The 17,165-nt window shown below is 43.4% G+C and overlaps 1 long non-coding RNA gene across 1 annotated transcript in view; it reads right to left on the bottom strand.

Annotated features, from left to right (window-relative positions):
- Window positions 1-14,654, bottom strand: part of LOC121041875 (uncharacterized) — a 41,705-nt gene extending 27,051 nt beyond the window's left edge. The window contains exon 1 of the long non-coding RNA XR_005795879.1: window positions 14,499-14,654. This is a non-coding gene — a long non-coding RNA (uncharacterized LOC121041875). The remainder of the gene's footprint in view (window positions 1-14,498) is intronic.
- Window positions 14,655-17,165: the final 2,511 nt, after the last annotated feature.

Here is a 17,165-nt window from a genome sequence, read left to right as displayed (position 1 = left end):
TCTGTCTCTCTCTGTCTCAAAAATAAATAATAAGAACACTAAAAAAAATTTTTTAAAGAATAAAAATAAATAAAATAAAATATTTTATTAAAATACTATTTATATTGACTACTGTATTTTTTGGTCCTTGAATTTTTCATGAGAGGTGGATGCCTTCTCTCCACCCCTACTCCTGGCCCTGCTGCCATATTGAACTGTGTTTTAAATTAAATATCATCTTTGCCACAAAAATATTGTAGTGTAATTACCCTTCATGTGTGCATGTTCATACAAATAAGTGAAATTTCTATTTCAATTGATATACCACGGCAGCCTATTCTATCCCTATTTTCAAATATGCGCACCACCACGGATTCCAAGTTCATTTCTGCTCCATGAATTTCCTAATTGGATATGAATATTGTTTTTGCCATGCTGCTGTGTTCTGCTGAAATATACGCTCACATTTGCAAGCACAAGTAACTGTATCTTCAGTGCTGAACCCTGTAAACAAATGTGCGAGAGTATTTACAATAACGTCAGATGCTTCCCCCTCGCCAGAATGAACTTACCAAAACTTGCTTTGATTCCGTTACTGAAATAAACTGAATTTCTATATGAAGCACTCGGTGACCTTGATTTAAAACTGCTGAAGGAGTATGTCTGGTTGCAAGGAGGAGAGACCCTCTCAAACTAGCTCAACTTGGGGACGCTGCGATGGGGATGGTCCCACCGGGAAAGATTCTGGGCCCCTGACGGCATCAAGGAGTGGCCGTACCAGCACTGGGTTGCCTGCCTCCATATTTCTTTGATTTAAAGGAAGGAAATGAAACTAATTTGTTTAAGTTGCTGTTTGGGGAATGTGCCAGAACATCACTCTCACTGAGCCAGCATCCAAATCTCTCCTTTCCCACTGAATCCAGTGCAGGCTAATTTGATGGAGCCACCAGGAAGCACATATACAGCTCAGAGTGAAGACCCCTCTCCTGCCCCCAGACATGTGTTCTCTCAGCCAATAGCAAGAAGAAACAGCCCTTAGATACAGGACACAGTTCTAGGAATTACAAGGCAGGAGGATTCACATCCCAACCCTGCTCTGAGAGGACAGGGAGGGAAGGGACATTATTAAGCATCTATCATGGGTAAGAGGCATCAGCTGTTACGCCTTATTTAATACCGTGTAAAGAACGTGTTTGTTCCTTTTTATCCATTAGGAAACAGGTTTCCTAATCCATTTAGAAACTAAATGAATTGCTGCCTTGGGCATTTGGGCAACTACAACAAAATATCACAGACTAAGTGGCTTATAAACAACAGAAATTTATTTCTCACAGTTCTGGAGGCTGGAAAGTCCCAGATCAAAGAACCGGCTGATTTGGGTTCTGGGGAGAGCCTGCTTCCTGGTTCAGATGGCCTTCTCGCCATGTCCTCCCACGGTGGAAGGGGTGAGGAAGTTCTCTGGGTCTCTTTTATAAGGCACCATCCCCATTCATGAAGATTCTGCCCTTATGACATCATCACCTCTCCAAAGCCCCACCTCCAAATACGATCACATTGGGGATTAGGCTTCAGCATACCTGGGGGGACATTAACATTCAGTCTGCAGCAATTGCCCAGGGTCACATGGCTAGGAGGAGATGCTGCAGAGCTGGGAATGGAATCCAGCACCTGACCCGCTGTCCCTGCACCACATGGCTCCCTTGCAGTCTGGGGACACCATGCCTATCTTTAGGGAGAACTGCTCTTCCCCTCCTCCACCCCTGTGGATCCAACGGGGGCTGCCAATTACAGGCCCCCAGGGGTTGATACAGAATCCAGCTCGGGCCAATCAGTGGGGCTGTGAAGTGTGAGGCCAGGGTGATACATGGAGGAAGTCAGTCTTGAGTCAGAGAGAATGGTGTTGACAGGCCCAGAGACAGAGAGAGAGCCTGGCAGGGTCTCCTCTACCCTGAAGTAGTGGCACCCTCCCTCGACCCATGGTTTGGTTGTGGGAACCTGTACGCTTTTTGACTGAGCTAGCTTGAGGTGGATTTGTACCACTTGGCTCCCGGTGGGAATGCAGTATAGTTCAACCACTTAGGAAAACTGTTCAGTCGTGTCCACGAAAGCTGAATACATGCGTACTCTGTGACCCAGGGATTCTACTCCTGGGCATATGCCCAACAGAAATGAGTGCCTGTGGACACCTAAACACTTGTGCTAGGGGGGTGTCTGGGTGGCTCAGTCGATTAAGTATCCGACTTCAGCTCAGGTCATGATCTCACAGTTTGTGAGTTCGGGCCCCACGTCGGGCTCTGTGTTGACAGCTCAGAGCCTGGAGCCTGCTTTGGATTCTGTGTCTCCCTCTCTCTCTGCCCCTCCCCGGCTCATACTCTGCCTCTCTCTGTCTCTCAAAAATAAATAAATGTCAAAAAAAAAATTTAAACACTTGTGCTAGGGAGTGTTCGTAGCAGGACTATTCGCAACAGCCCCAAACTGGAAACAACCCAAATATCAACAGGATGTTAGACAAATTGTAGTATATCCATATTATGGATGCTATACAGCAATGAGAATACACAGTCTATACAGATGCATACAACAGTATGATTTAATATTGCAGACACTAGACTGAGTGAAAGACTAGATCCCCTTTCTGTGATATTTAAGAACAGGCAAAACTAACCAATGGTGATAGAAGTCAAAAGAATCGTGACCTCTGGGGGCAGGGGTGGTACTATCTGGAAAGAGGACACAGGAGACTTCCCAGGGTGTTGGAAATGTTCTAGGTATTGGATAGGGTAGTAGTTAAATTTGTAAAAATGTCACTGAGCTGTACATGTAAGATTGGAACGCATGGCACACTTCTTCATATGTATATTAACCCTCACTAAAAAAAAAAAAAAACAACAAAAAAGAAAGAAAGAAGAAAGAAAAAAAAGAAAAGAAAAGAAAAGAAAAGAAAAGAAAAGAAAAGAAGAAAGAGGTCAGCATGTAAAATTCTGAGGCCAGCCTTCACAGGGCCACATGTATGCAATGAATGGTTGCTCCAATGCCATTCTCCACAGTGTGAGCAGATGGCGGAGCTTTTGCAAAGCTTTTGCAAAGCTGGATGCTAAGTGTCTCGGGGCTCAATGAGTTGGAGATGCAAAGTAGTTTACATTTCTAAAGCAAACAGAGGGGCACCTGGGTGGCTCAGTCATTTAAGCACCCGGACTTCAGCTCAGGTCATCATCTCACAGTCCATAAGTTCGAGGTCATGATCTCAAGGTCCGTGAGTTCAGGCCTCGCGTCGGGCTCTGTGCTGACAGCTCAGAGCCCGGAGTCTGCTTCAGATTCTGTGTCTCCCTCTCTCGCTGCCCCTCCCCACTCACACTCTGTCTCTCTGTCTCTCAAAAGTGAATAAATGTTAAAAAAAATTGTTAATAAAAAAATAAAAATAAATAAAGCAAACAGAAAGTAGTAGTAGAGACAGAGACAGAGACAGAGACAGAGAGATAAAGCAGGAAGAGAAAGAAGATCCCTCTCAGTTTTGGTGCTTCCTTTGGAAATGACCGTCCTCCAAGGAAGGACTGTATTCTTGTTCTAAGAGATCTGGACAGTGCTGAGCTTCAAGAACATTGAGAGGGGGAAAACAGATCCCGAGGACCCTGCTCCTATCTGGTCAAGGGTCCTCACGCTCCCCATATGTATTTCTGATCCAGGGCGTGATTTGCCTACTAAAACTGAAGTTACATTCAATTCTTGTCCTAGACATTCCTAAAGTAGCGGGGGGAACAGAAGGTCCAGACAGGGATGCAGAGGACAGGAAAGGTGGACAGCATAAAATGTTTTTAGAGATTGCACCTTTGTCTAAAGTTAATTAAACAGTAACACGGAGCCAGAGTTGTTGAACTTTCTCTTTCTTCTGTGTCAGACATTCAGCGCCCTCGATTTCATCTTATTCTCATAGCAGTCCTGTAGGTTACCATTATTATTCCACTTTTACAAGCGAGCAGATTAAGGCTCAGAGAAGTTCAGTGATGTGCCCAGAGCCACACAGCAAAGAAAGACGTGACTTGCCCACAACCCTCCTTCCCTGCTCCTCCCACCACAGAGTCATTCTCCCCAGTGCAGTCAGAATGATCTTTTAAATACATGATTCCAATCCTGCCTCCCCATTTCAAATGTTTCACTGTGTTCCCCAAGCTATCACAGACAGACCTCATCCTCATGCTGGGACCTGGCCCCTAGCTCGCTCCCATCACTTGGCCACTTGCTTCTGCCACCTGATCCCCAAAGGTTTGAGCTTCCTCTTACCACAGTACTCTCGACCTGTGCTGCCCCCTCTGCCCAGAATGTCCTACCTGACCCCCTTCCCCTGGGAGGACTCCCTCCATCATTCCAGGCTCAGTCCAAGCGTCATCTTCTCAGTGAAGCCTTCCTGGACTCTCACATTACCATCCTCTATCCACGCTCAGAGAATGCTGCCTACTTTCAACATCGCTTACCACAGTCTGTGAGTATATGTTTGTGTGACTATCAGTTAAATGTCTACCTCCCCCGCCTAGAACGTAAGCTGCCTGGATCTGCTTGGCTCACCTGTATCCACAGAGCCTACCGGGGTGCCTAGCACCTTGAGGGTTCTCCAAAATTTGGTGAGTGGCTGGCTGGCTGATGGATGGGTAATGGATGGGGCAGAGAAAGTGTTCCAGCCCAAGTCCATCTGACCACAGAACCCTGCTCTTTCTACTCCGTTTCACCAAGTCTATGGTCCTAGGACCTCTATGAACACCAAGTAAAATCAACATGGCTAAAGCTACAGCACATCTCAAAAACCTCTGATCACCAGTCCAGAGAAAGGAAATAACCTTTCAACGCCTTGCAACAGAGTGGCCCAGGAACCCCGGCCTCCTCATTATTGAAAAGAATAAAAGTGGTGTTCCGATTTCTCAGGAATGATTTGTGAATGTGGTATTTTGAGTCTGCATGTTTAAAACTATTCTATGGTCTCTTCATGTTTGTCTGGATCTAAAAATCCTTGGTTCATACTTTTTCTCCTGGGGTTTCTTGAAAACGTCCCATTGTCGTCCTTCTTCATGTATTCCTATTAAGAAGTCTGATGCCAAACTGATTTCCTTTCCATTGTAAGGAATTGGTCTTTGTAAATTTAAGGCCCAGAGGATTTGTTTCTTTACCCCTAAGTCTAATATCTTGGAGCAGACTGTTTCAGGTCTATTTCCCCATGTACAGAGTAAGCTCTTTGAACACACGAACTCAGATCTTATTTCATTTCCAGAAAGTGTTATTGTTAGGAGCACCTGGGTGGCTCAATCAATTAAGCGTCTGACTTCAGCTCAGGTCACGATCTCACAGTTCGTGGGTTCGAGCCCCACAGTGGGTTTGAGCCCTGCGTTGGGCTCTTTGCTGACAGCTCGGAGCCTGGAGTCTGTTTCAGATTCTGTGTCTCCCTCTCTCTCTCTGCCCCTCCCCTACTTGCTCTCTGTGTCTCTGTCTTTCTCAAAAATAAATAAACATTAAAAAAAATTTTTTTAATATATTAAAATAAAAAAAGAAAGTGTTATTGTATTATAGTTTTAAATTTTTGTTCTGTTTGTCTTTTTTTCTTTCTTTCTTCAGGGACTCTAATTATATAAATGTTGACACTTCTCTGCCTGCCTTCTCTAGCCAATGGTTTTTCTTTGGTATTATTAAATCTCATTATTTCACGTTGGCATTCTTAGCTATTTTCATTCCTCTCCTATTATATGTTCAATCAAATCTATTCTCCCTTGGGCACCTTGTAATTTTTGTCAGTTCTGAGATTCTTTTCCTTTCTATTTCTTTCCTGAATTTAGTAAACACTCATGTTGCATCTATCATTTCTGCTTTGTCCATTTCCTTTCTGAGCTTTCAAATTTGTGATGTGAGGTGGGTTTTTCCCTCATATCTGCAAATATTTGTTTAAGGATATTTAATTCAAGTCAGGGTGTTCTGTAACAGTTTTGCTCTCCATCATTGGTTTTGGAAAGAGAATTTTATCAGCTGAAAATATTTTGATTCTCATTTTTTTGTTCTGTAGTAGGTTTGTGTAGATGTTGGCTTCTACTTTCTATTTTTTTTTTAAATTTTTAAATGTTTATTTACTTTTGAGAGAGAGAAAGAGAGAGAGGCAGAGAGAGGCAGAGACACAGAATCCAAAGCAGGCTCCAGGCTCTGAGCTGTCAGCAGAGAGCCCGACACAGGGCCTGAACTCATGAGCCATGAGCTGAAGCCTGATGCTCAACCAACCGAGCCACCCAGGAGCCCCTATTTTCTGTCTATTTTTAATATGATGCTTTTCTCCACCAGGACTTACAGGTGGTCCTATGTAGACAAGGGTAAACACTTGAGAGGCTCTCTAAGTTTCTTAGTTCCAGAGTGTTGTCTTATGTTAGTACATTAAAGTGAAGTGGTTTTGGTAGGTTTCCTTTGTTTCTTTGGACCCTAATTTCTACCACTTGCTCCTTATTTTCCTTCACCATCAACCATTTGGAAGATTCCTCTCCCTTCAAGCCATCTCTTTCCCACAAAAATGGCTCTTCATAAGACTTCCACCTTTGGTCTCATACTCTGAAGCCCCTTTATTCAATTCCTCAATAAACAGCACTCTGATTCTTCAGTACTTCCCCACTCGGGGTGAGACTCTTACTTTTGGGGAGTGGTTTTATCTAAGCTCTACCACCATTAGAACTTGATGCAATCTCTTCTTTTTCTTGGGGGTCTCCACTCAACTCTGCCCTAGCAAAGCCTCTGGAGCTGGCTCTGTTGGTTTCAAATGTTTCTTCTGCACTGATCGATATGTCTTTCTTCTTTGGACTATTAATAGAGTGGATGACATTGACTTATCTTCAATATCTTGCATTCCTAAGACCCAGTTACTTTTTATATATTGCTGGATTCAATTTGTTAATATTTTGTCATGGACTTTTGTATTTATGTTCATGAGAGATACTGATCTTTTCCTAAATCTGTCTGGTTTGGGCATCAGGATAAAATTAGACTCATTACAATGAACTAGGAAGTATTCCCTTCTATTTCCTGGAAGAGATTTATATGTCAAAAGATTGGTTTCATTTCTTCTTTAGACATTTGGTAGAATTTGCCAGTGAAATCTTTTGAGTCTGGAGTTTTAGTTTTCAAATGGCTTTTAACTATAAATTCAATTTCTTTAATAAATACATGACTGTTTGAGTTATTTATTTCTTCTTGGATGAGTGTTTAGTGGTTTGTGGCCTTCAAGGATTTAGTTCATTTTATCTAAATTGTTCATTTATTTTGTAAAGTTGTTTATATTATTATTCCCTTGTTAGTCTTTTAATGTGTATGAAGTCTGTTGCGATAATTCAGTTCTCATTCCTGTTATTGGTAATATGTATCTTCTTTTTTTCTTAGTCAACCTAGAAATTTACCAATTCATTTTTTCAAGGAAACAGCTTTTTGTTTCACTGATTTTTCTCTATTGTTTTCTTATTTTAATTTCATTGAATTTTGCTTTTGTCTTTATTATTTCCATCCGTCTGCTTGCTTTTGGTTTATATTTCTCTTCTTTTTCTAGTTTCTTGAGGTGAAAGCTTAGATTGTTGATTTGAGACCTTTCCTCTTTTCTAATATAACCATTTAACACTATCAACTTCCTTGTAAGCATTGTTGAAGCTGCATCTCACAATTTTGGTCTTTTTTTTTTATTCAGTTCAGAATATTTTCTAATTTCCATAACACTTTCTTTTTGACCCATGAATTACTTAAAAGTGTATTTTTTTTAATTTAAAGTGTTTAGAGATTTCCCAGTTTTTTCTCTGCTATGAGTTTCTAGTTTGATCTCATTGTGATCAAATAACACACTTTGTATGATTTCAATTATTTTTAAATTGCTAAGACTTTTTTTATGACTCAAAATGAGGTCTTCATTGTAGGTTCAATGTAGGTTCTTTGCACACTTGGAAAGAATTTATTTTCTACTGGTTTTTGATTGAATGTTCTATAACCATCAGTTAGTTCCAGTTGGCTTATGGCTCAGCTCTCGTATATGCTATTTACCTGTTCTATGAATTACTGAGCAAGGAATAGTGAACTCCTCAACTATAATTGTGGAGTTTTCCATTCCTTTGAGTTTAATCAGATTTTGCTTCATGCATTTTGAAGTCCTGTTATTAGGTGCATACACACTTAGGATTATTATGTCTTCTTGGTGAACTGGACCTTTTATTGTTATGTAATGTATCCCTTTATCCCTAGTAATTTTCTTTGCTCTGAAGTCTACTTTGTCTGATATTAATATAGCTACTCCAGCTTTCTTTTGATTGGTGTTTGCAAGATGTATCTTAATCTTCTTTGAATTGCCTTACTGAGATATAATTCATGTGTCATAAATTCACGTATTTGAAGAGTACTGTTCAATGGTTTTTTGGATATATGTCTTAGTCTTTTAACCTATCTATATCATTTTATCAACAGAATTATAGGAAGCATATGGTTGTACCTTGTTTTTATTAATCCATTTTGGCCATTTCTGTCTTTTAATTGGTATGTTTAGTCCATTTAGATTTAATGTGATTATTGATATGTTTGAATTTAGGGCTGTCATTTTATTATTTATTTTCTGTTTGCTCTGTTTTTTGTTCCTCTGTTTCCCCTTTTCTTCTTTCTTTGCGTCATTTAAACATTTTCAATTTTTTTAATGTTTATTTTTGAGAACAAGAGAGAGACAGAGTGTGAGAGGGGGAGGGGCAGAGAGAGAGGGAGACGCAGAATCTGAAGAAGGCTCCCGGCTCTGAGCTAGCAACACAGAACCTGATATGGAGCTTGAACTCACAAACCGTTAGATCGTGACCTGAGCTGAATTCGGACACTTAACTGACTGAGCGACCAAGGTGCCCCTGAACATTTTTTAATATTCCATTTTAATTTATCATATTGTATGTTTTACTATATCTCCTTGGTAATTTTCTTGTGATTGCAACTTACATACTTAATTTTTCTCTGTCTACTGTGAACAGATACTTTACTATCCTAAATAGAATGTAGAAATTTTACCATAAGTCACCTTAGCCTCCTTTCTTTATATGATAGCTGTCTTAAATATTAGACCTACATTGAAAATGTCATCCTAGGGGCGCCTGGGTGGCTCAGTCGGTTAAGCATCTGACTTCGGCTCAGGTCACGATCTCACTGTCTGTGGGTTCGAGCCCTGCGTCGGGCTCTGTGCTGACTGCTCAGAGCCTGGAGCCTGTTTCAGATTCTGTGTCTCCCTCTCTCTCTGACCCTCCCCCATTCATGCTCTGTCTCTCTCTGTCTCAAAAATAAATAAATGTTAAAAAAAAAATTAAAAAAAAAAGAAAGAAAATGTCATCCTAGAAGAGTCCTAATTCTTGCTTTCAACGGTCAATCATATTTTAGAGAACTCAAGAGAAGGTTAACAGTCATTTACCCAGATAGTTACCATTTCTGTTGGTTGTCCCTCATTCCTGATGTCCTAAGTTTCCCTACGGTATCATCTTTCTTTCATCTGAAGAATTTCTTTTAGTATTTATTTTACAACAGGTGTGCTGACAACAAAGTCTCTTAGGTTTTTTTCATCTGAGGATATTTTTATTTCACCTTGCTTCCTAAGGATAATTTCACTGGATACAGAACTCTGCATTGGTGGTTCTTTTCTTTCAGCACTTCCAAAATGTTTCATTTCCTTTTAGCCTCTATGGTTCCTGGTGAGATATCAACAGTCATTCAAATATATGTTCTCCTATAGATGATGCAGTTTTTCCTCCGACTACTTTCCAGATTTTCTTCTTTATCTTTAATTTAAAAACCATTTGATTATCACATACCTGGGAGGTGATGTTTTTGAGTTGATCCTGTGTGAGGTTTGCTGAGTTTCTTGAATTTACAAATTTGGGAAGTTTGCAACCATTATTTTTGTATTATTATTTCCTGAACTGCACTCTTTCTCCACTCCTTCAAGGACTCTGATGACACGAACGTTTGACATTTTAGTATTGTTCCACAGGTTCCTGATAGTCTGTTCAATTTCTTTCAATTTTTTTCTCTCCATTGTTAAGTCTGAACAATTTCTATTGATCTATCTTCAGGTTCATGGACTCTTTCCTCTGTCCTCTCCATTCTGCTACTGAGTCCATCCAGTTATTGTTAAATGTTGGTTATTATATTTTCCAGTTCTATGTTTTCCATTCAGTTCTTCTTCATATCTTCTTTTTTTGTTGTTGAAACTTCCTATTTTTTCATTCATTTCAAAAGTGTTCACACTTCTTACAGTTACAGTAGTAGCTTTAAAGTCTTGTTCTGATAATTTCAATATTTATGTTTTCTCAGGGGTTGACAACTACTGGTTGTCTTTTTGCTGTAAGTTGAGATTTTTCCAATTCTTCACATCCCAAGGCATTTTTGATTGTATCCTGGACATTTTGAACATCATGTTATGCGACTCTTGGTCTTGTTTAAATACTAAGAAGAATGTTGATTTTAAAAACAAATTAGCAGACAGCTGACTGAGGCGAGGTTCAACCACAAGCTTCAACCCACTATTTATAGGCTCTGGTTCTAAGATCAGTTCAATTTTCAAAGCCTTTTGTAGTTCTGTTCAAATGTGTCCTACATATGCAACACCAGTCGGAGAACTGGGTGGTGGTCTGCCCCCTAGTTCAGTTCTCAAAACCTCTCAGACTCTCTTTAGGATGAGATTGATGCATGCACAGTTTGGAAGTGATCCCAGAAGTTTACATACAAAGTTATACAATCACTCTCTGGTGCTCTCTCCTCGCCACACGCACCCCAACACTTTTTGGCTGTCTGCGGCCTCCCTAGCCCGTCCCCCGGCCAGATATCTGCCATTTCGTGGCTCTGCTATGCCCTTCTTCTGACCGCATCTGTGTCTGACACTAGGCAGGGGAAGGACACAAAGAGAAAAACAGCAAGAATTTGCTCAAGCTCTTCTGTTCACAGGTCTTCTAACAGAGAGAAGGTTGTCTTTCCCTAGGGATTTTAGGTTCCTACATACAGATGCTGTCCTCCCCACTGCCACTGCCACCACTGCAAGACTGCCCGGGGGGCTGGCATGAGTGAGGATGGAAAAAAGAAAAAATAAACAGAAAAGCTTCCTTCTCCCTGATCCTTAGGAGGACTTTTTCTACTCTTCAGGCCAGAAAGAAAACTCGGTTTGCTCTCTTGAAGCTCCTTCTGCCTGTACGTGGTGCACCCTTCCAGGTTTCAGGCTGCCTTTGAGTCCAGGTCAGCCAACACTGGAGGGAAAAAATGAGAAACTCAACCCAATTCAGTTGTACTTCAAATTCTTGTTTCCCTCTCTAATCTATTGGCTACAATTTACTTTCCAATGGTCCACACACTCTGTCCAGGAAGAATAACTGCATTCAGTAGGAGACAAAGTAGATGGTGTTCACTCCATCTTTCCTGGAACCAATCTTTCATCCACTCGGCTTCTATTTCAATTATATTTGTCACTTCTAGAAATTCTCTGTGGTTCTTCTTCAGATTCATCTGGTCAGTTTTGATTCTCTCTCTCTCTCTAATTCTTTTGTCATACATGCAAACACTTCTTTATTTTAGGCAAGCCACACATAATTATTTCATATTCTATAACAGATAATTTCAATATCTTCAGTCAGCCTTGCCGTCGGTCTGATTCAGCAATGTTGTTTTCTGCTGACTCTCATTTCATGTAGCTTATTTCCTCTTCTGTTTAATGATTTTTTTTTCCAGTATGACCTCCTGCTCCTTGGAAATTTATCTGTGAGAAGTCCTTGAAGCCTAGATTTAAACTGTGCTTCTCCAGGGAGTATTTGCAATTGCTTCATCAGGCATCTGGGGAATACTTCAAATTGCATATTTACTTAGTTTTGTTATTTGCTTTTTTTGTTTTGGGGGGTTTTGTTTTTGTTTTTGTTTTGTGTGTGTTTTGTTTTGTTTTGTTTTGTTTTGTTTGGAGAAGGGGAGTGCAGGGAGCACTAGGCAGTATAAATTCTGGTGCCACACCCATTCGAAACTGGGCTTATCCTAGAGATTCTCAGGAAAGAACCTTCTTTCTTCCACTCCAACTCCAGTGAGGACAGAGGCAGACAAGTCTCTGTGGATACTCTTCCCCCCTAGTTTAATAGCCCTCTGGGATCCTAGCTTTATGTAGAGGACTTCTGACTTATTCTCACCTAATTCCCAGGAATTATCCTCTGTGCCATGAGCTATTAAACTCAGACTCTGGGTCACCAGGGATAGGCAGATATCCTGTAGGCAAACACTAGCTCCAAAATGTACTTACCCCCATCAGAATCAAGATTTCTTAATGCTCCTAAACACTGACATTTCCCTTATTTTATGTTATCTAAACTATGTTTTTAAAACTATATTTTAAAAAATGTATCCAGGGGCACCTGGGCAGCTCAGTCAGTTAAGCGTCCAACTCTTGATTGCAGCTCAGGTCATGATCTCATGGTTCACGGGGTTGAGCCCTGTGTCAGGCTCTATGCTGACAACAGGTGCCTGCTTGGGAGTCTCTCTCTCCCTCTCTTTCTGTCCCTGCCCCGTACTCTCTCACTCTCTCTCAAACACAAAACACAAAACAAAAAACAAAAAACCTTTAAAAAATAAAAATAAATAAAAATTAAAAATGTATCCAGCATAAAATTTGTCCCAGGGGATATTTCTCTACATATATACTGGAAATGGCAACTTTGGCTTCTGATAGAAGTCCAGATCATAGTTATTCTGATAGCTCATGAACTTAGTTTTATTTCTTCCACCTAATTTCACATTTATTACTGATTATAATTTCCTCCCTCTTTCTTCTTCCCCTTTTCTGGATTGGTCAAATTTCTCTTTATTCCTTATTTCACCACCACCACTAAGCCACATGCCTGTTTGGAAATTCCACCCTGCTTTTCAAGTTTGCTGTTGGTTTTGCCTGTTCACTTCTCGTATCCTTTTAGAAGATTTTTAGACTACCTTTCTTCTCTGTGCTCTAAAATATCCTTTCCCCTCCGTGGATTTTCTGATAATTTAGATCACCACTATCCCAAAGAACTTTCTGCGGTGGTGGAAATGTTCCATATCTGCCCTGATTCAGTAGCCACTAGACATGTGGGGCCATTGAGTGCTTGAAAAATGGCGAGTGCAACTGAGGAACTGATTATTTGGTTTTATATAATTTTAATTAATTCAAATGTAAGGAGCCACATGTAACTCATGACTACCATACTGGACAGTGCAAACTTCAATACTTCATTTTTGACTCTTAACAGGTTTTCCTTTACCGCATGGCCTTTGTTTCGAGAATCCCTACTTAAAAACGTCATTATTCATTTTGATTTAACTAACATACCCATTCCTTCCTACTGTTTCCTATACACTCTTTCATCCCCTGTCTTTTTTCTTTTTCATCCCCTATTTTAAGATCTCTCTTTTAACCCGCGTTCCATCGGTTTGAGTATCTCCTTGAGTATTTTGTTCAGTCCTTATGTGCCCCTGACAGAATTAATGGTATCTTAACGAGAATGAAGACTCTTGGGTCATAAACCTTTTTCCCTAACAGAGTGTGGATATTTTGTTGTCCGGTATTGTAGATCTACAGATTAACGTTAGCTTAATTCTCTTTGAAAGCCACCTCATCTCACCTCTATGAACCTGTACAATGTCCCCTTTCTCTTTCAGTGGCAGGTAGTAATCTCGGAGCTGAAGCCTACGAGAAATACAACTTTCCTTATCTAACTGAATTGTATTTATATTTTGAGCCATCATTTCACTTGGATGGAAGACACCTAATCTTAGTGAAGGCTCCATCTCAGTTCTTGGGTAGGGATGGGAATTATGTAGTATTGAGGTGGGGGAGGAAGAACACCAGGAGGCCCCAGCTCTTGGTCATCTGCCTTGCTCTTCTCCCCCAGGATGTCTAAACATCAGACACTGGTGCCCACTGACTATGCACGGCCTTCTTCTGGGCTCCCTTGCAGCCTCTCTAGGTCCTCCTGTCCTCTGTGCCTTGTCTGTGCCACACTCTTGGGCACATCAGAAACACACTCCTGAGTCCACCCCGCTGCAGGCTATGGGAATCCCTCTTGGGCACCCAGGAGCCTTCTGCTGCTCCTGGCACTTCTGAGAGGCCACATCAGGCCCATGTGCCTGGATGTGCCCACCGGGCGACTTCCATTTCCACTCCAATGTTGTGGTGCAAGGAAGTCCAGGCTCCTCCCACCTCCTTAGCTGCATCAGGGGCCCAAGGCCTCGCCATACTTAGATCCTCATACCCAACTAGGGGGTCCATCCTCTTCTCTCACCTCCCCTATGAGTCTTCTCCCTCCCCAGCTCATGGAATCTTTCTTTAGTTTGGAGGGGCGGGGGGTAGAGGCACATAGGGAGTGAGTAGCAAAGACTGAATTGAAATCCAGGTGTCCAGACATCGAAGACAGGCTCCTCCCAAGCCTGCAGTGAGTGCTCACACAGTAGAATGCATCCTGCCCTGTACAGAAATGCCCTGGGAGCCCCTCAGAGCAGAGACTTACCTGCTAGGTGGGGAATACTCGATAAAAGCTGGATGAGGTTGAGACCACCCAGGCAGAAGGTCTGCAGCGCATTCCCACTCTTTGTACACGGTTGAGTCCCGGCTGTGCTCCAGACACCGATCACTCCTTGGCCCATTAGCCAGGGTGCTCTGAGAGATGGGGCTGGGGAAGAGGTGAAGGACAGGAGATGAATGAGTGTGCCCCCAGCATACCACATAGCAAGGCCACCTCACAATGATGTGATGTCAGACGTCATGCTCCGTGCTTTTTTCCACGCATTCTCTTATTGAATCCTCACATCACCTTTTAGAGAACAGAAGAGAAATTCTTCTTCCTTCCCATTTTATAGATGGGGAGATTGGGGCTTCAAGAGATTGAGTAACTTGCCCAAGGTCATACAGCAAGGAACGAAAAGCTGGATTCAAAATCAGCTCAAAAGCTGAGCCCCAAACCTGCACAATACACGGCCCCTTCCGCACCTGTTCAGTGGTGATGAGACCCAGTTGGCAGATACGGGAAAAGCCCCAAGGAGGAAAGGAACTCGCTCGAGTTAGTGTAAGAGCCACACCCAAACCCAGCACTAGCGCCTGGGCTGTGTAACTGCAATACCGCCACTTACCAGAGGCTTCTAGGCTAATGGAAAGACATCCCTCCGTTGCTGTCCTGGGGTGGTGGCCACCGGGTAGGCGTAGTGCCTGTCCTGGCCAGCAGAGGTCAGCCTTTCAGGGTCGGCAACAGCAGGGCACGCCCGCCAAGACACTCCTTGGGTGCAGGCCGTGTGCACGCCCCAGCACTGGGGTAAAACCATAGTCCAGCTCCTGACGTTGTGGAGCTACCGGGTGTGCCACGCTGAGAGGACACGGCCAGCCAGAGTGCCACCTACACCTTGCACTTCCTCACTCCACCCGGGAGTAACCCTGCCCAAAGGTCAGCACCTTTACTTCAGAGAGCATGCGCAAAGCCCTGCTCAGGGAACAGCCGCAAGTGGCTCCACCCTCTGGTCTTAGTTGATTGGACCAGAGCTGGACACGTGACACACGCCGGGCCAATCAGCCTTTCTCCTGAGTTTCCAGAGGCACAAAGTCTAGCTCCCAGGAGCCGTAGGCGCTGGTGGCGGTCGCCTGGGCCAGGCTGGTGAAAGGGGGCTGGCTGGCCTGTAGGGACCGTGAGGACACACCTCTCAGCTCTCTGGGGAGCAGAGCTAACCGACGGCTTCAGCAGCTGCGCTCCAGGCCTTAAAGACCAGCAAGTCCACCTGCCTCACATTACACGTGGGGAAACCAAGGCTCAGAGCGGGTCAAGGTGAAGGAGGAGGGGGAAGTGGCCACCTCCACAGTTGGATATGAACCGGGAAGCCAACAGAATTACGACTAGGAAAGAGGCGTGCGCGCACACGTGCGCGCGCGCGCACACACACACCTTCCTCCGCACACACGGCATGCACACCAACACTAGAGAAGGTTCCCGTCACCTTCGCCCGCGATGCCCGCCTCTCCACTGCAGGCTCGCAGCCCAGTCGTGCGTCTGCGGAGGCGGCGCTCCCCACAAGGCGGTGACTGAGCAGGCAGGGCCACAAAGGAGACCCTGTCCTGGGAGGGACAGAGCCCCGCTGCCAGGCACGCTGGCTGGAGGATTCCCCGTTGGCCTTGCCAACTTTCTTACAAGTGCCCTACAGTCAAAAACACTTCCTTTCAGCCTGCCTCGCTCCTTCCCTACCTCCTCCCCCCATCCCCCCACCCTGGATGATCAGCATTGAGCTCTCTCGTTCAGCCTCCCCAGCACCCTGCCCTTCCCCTCACTGATATGTCCTCTAATAAACCTCTTGCACATCTAATCCTGCCTTGGCATCCGCTTCTCAGAGAATTTGGATTAATTCCAGGTCCTTTACCCTGCAGCCACGCTGTGGCTCCTGAAGTTACGAGACATTCATGAGCCACACACCGACTGAGACCGTGGCCCAGCAGGTGCCTGCCTGTCCTCACCATGCCCGGGACCCGTTACCCCCTAACACCCAGACTCGGAGCATTCACCCCTCCTGGGATGCAGGCATCACCTCCCCCCTTTAGCGCCTGAAGCCTGTCCTCTCTCAGATAATCCCAGTTCTGAGACTCTTTCCTCACGCAGAGGTGAATGTGTAAGCCCGAGGCAGACTGGAAGGCTAGCAGAAAGAGATAGTTATGTATTAGTTTATGGCTATGTTTTATTATCCAGAAGTTTATCAAGTACCTACTATGTGCAAGGCACAGTGACCACAGAATGGTCCGGAAACTGCACAGGATTTGGAGACACTTGGAAAGCAGGGTCTGAATTTGAGCATTCCCACTCAAAGCTGTGTGACCTTGAATGAGTTACTTAGCATCTCTGGTTCCTTGTTTCTACATCTATAAGCAGGTTGTGCGAGAGTTTCGTGTTACAGAGCACAAAAAACTGACAATAGCAGACGTCTACACATAGCCTACTACTTCTGTCTTTGAAGGAAAGAGCCAGGCCAGTGGGGTCTAACCCTCAATATGGGGCATGCAGAAACCAGCCTCCCATACACAGCTCAGCAGCTGGAGCCTGTGTGCTGGGTAGACATGTGCCTTCTGAAGGTCAGGACCCAACAAGAGCCTGACTTAAGGCTCACGTCTTTCTCTCCTACCGCCAGACCTCCTTCCACAAGAGCAG

The sequence above is a fragment of the Herpailurus yagouaroundi genome, unplaced genomic scaffold (genome assembly GCF_014898765.1).
Source record: "Herpailurus yagouaroundi ecotype Mexico unplaced genomic scaffold, PumYag 184, whole genome shotgun sequence".
NCBI lineage: Eukaryota > Metazoa > Chordata > Mammalia > Carnivora > Felidae > Herpailurus > Herpailurus yagouaroundi.
This window is presented reverse-complemented; position numbering and strand designations above follow the sequence as displayed.